The sequence below is a fragment of the Amphimedon queenslandica genome, unplaced genomic scaffold (genome assembly GCF_000090795.2).
Source record: "Amphimedon queenslandica unplaced genomic scaffold, v1.1 AMPQUscaffold_13440, whole genome shotgun sequence".
Taxonomy (NCBI): Eukaryota; Metazoa; Porifera; class Demospongiae; order Haplosclerida; family Niphatidae; genus Amphimedon; species Amphimedon queenslandica.
This window is the reverse complement of record NW_003546324.1, coordinates 69,042-71,228: the sequence shown is the minus strand read 5'-3', so window position 1 is coordinate 71,228 and position 2,187 is coordinate 69,042. Positions and strand designations below refer to the sequence as shown.

Below are 2,187 nucleotides of genomic sequence, written 5' to 3'. Positions count from 1 at the left end.
AAATGCTATTCAATTTCAAGTTTTTTCGTAATGATTTTGCCTTTGATGTTGATTCTTTAATACTTTGCTTGTACTGTTCCAAAATATTTCCTGCAAAAGAATCATAGGCGGCTGCAGGGTCGGGCATTTAGGGGCAATGCCCGACCAAAAATTCTGACCGGAAGTGTGACATCACCATAATTAATAGTTATTCTATGGTTGGTTAATTAATAGTTATAACAGTTATTGCAATTATAATTTCAATTTTTTATGAAAATCTTATAATTATGAATGCATAAATGGCAGGCTGATAACAAGGTGATGAAGAGAGACTAAATAAAGGAGGAGGTGGTAAGACTTTGGTGCCAATCACAGTGGGCCACCACAGCAACACTAGAAAGCATAATCATTTCATTATTTAGTGCTATTTCAGTGTTCTTTTCTTGTCAGTTGCAATGTCTAAAAGCCTGGACTAGCTTCACTATGTCCTTTGTGAACAAGCCTGCTAAAAAGGAACAACAGTTTACAAAGTGAACCTAGTAAGTACAGTATAGAAGTCAATAATACAGATTATCTCATATTCTTACTTTAGGTCAGTCTCTTGCTGAATCAGTTGATGATCATGAGTCTCAGTCTACTCTTGTGGTTGATACAGCTACAGTTGATGTACAGTCAATTGTTGCTCATTCTCCATCACCCTATTCTTCTACTTCCTCTACTAATACTACTACTAGTATACTATTACCACTACAGAAGTCAGTGTTGGAGCTAGACCACCCACTACTTTATTACAATAACCTTCGCTACCAAAAAATTGCACTAAAAAGGGTGCGTAAAAGAGGGTGTGGCCAAAATCGCAGCGCGCTTCGTGCCCAACCCATTTCCTGTGCCACACCCATGCCCGACTAGTAGTCAAATCCTGCAGCCGCCTATGAAAAGAATATCCTCTTATAGTTATCCATAATTCTGCAATGCTACTTAGTAACTTGTCTGTCTGATCCTCTTGGTCTTCAGTAGCAGCACTTTGGCATATGATAGACCAGTAACCAATGACATCATCAGATTGCAAAATTGCTTCAGTAGCTTCACCAATACTGATGCCATCTTTACGTAAAAATTTTCTTATTGTCACTTCTATCCAATAGAATAGCAAAAATGCCTCATAATTGACATAGCATAGGCCACCACAATCTACAACAGCAGTCCACCTTTTTGTGTATGCCAAAAAGTTGTTGTTATCATCATCTTCTATGTCATCTTTATTGGCCAGCATTGAAGTTAAAAGATCCACATTTTGGCTTTAACATTTTGCAAATTTTTTCCTTAAGGAACATACAATATATCCAGATGTATATCTCACTGCCTCTTCTTCATCCGGTTTTAATTTTATTTCTGGGTTTATGGTGTCTTTTGTTGGCACCAGCTCTAATATCTTGCTACATTGTTTGTGCACAGTGCTGTGTTGCAATAGCTAAAGGTACTTCAAAAACATTAATTCCAATACCCTCCAACACCTTAATCCAATCTCTTTTATAGTCTTCTGAAGCAGTTAATTCATGGAATTGTTTCCACATATATGATCTTCTTGTTGCAATACTGTTCCCCATACCTTTTACAAGAATCTCTGCTATTGATGATAGGGATTTTGTAAACTTCTCAGCAAATTGCTTCACTACTAGAGTTGATTCCTTTTTCTTTATTTTATGGATAATGAAATGAAGACTTGAAGAAACTCTTGTGCAGTGTCTTGTAGTTCCCTGGTATTCAGGAAGCTCTGAAAGATGCTCCAATGAAGCGTCAAGACTATGCACACTGCTGCAACTATAGTTCATCATTACGGTTTAGCTGAGATAACATAGGGTTAAAAAATAACAAAAATGATTTCAACTTTGATGGCTTCACCGCATAACGCCCATCCCCACTGCAATCACTGGGCGTTTCCAATCCCTTTCACTGCTCCAGTATCCATGGTATGACAAAGTCATTTTCATTCCTTGTAATAGTCTTTACAAGAAGAAGTTACATTGCGAACACCAGAGAATTATGAGGAACACTACCTTTTAATTAAAAGTAGTGATAGAATAAGTGCATCAAGGGCATCAGTTACCTATGGAATCAATTACCGATCTGTTCTTGACAAGATTAAAGGTTTTCTAATGGCAAATTGTCAAATACCACTAGACATAATGCATGTAATTATTGAAGGTG

At 37.0% G+C, this 2,187-nt stretch overlaps 1 long non-coding RNA gene across 1 annotated transcript; it reads right to left on the bottom strand.

Moving 5' to 3' along the window:
• Positions 1–225: 225 nt before the first annotated feature.
• On the bottom strand, positions 226–654 carry LOC109581423 (uncharacterized). The gene is made up of 2 exons (XR_002184632.1): positions 567–654; positions 226–515 (listed from the first exon to the last, which is right to left on the bottom strand). It is a non-coding gene; the product is annotated as an uncharacterized LOC109581423 (long non-coding RNA).
• Positions 655–2,187: the final 1,533 nt, after the last annotated feature.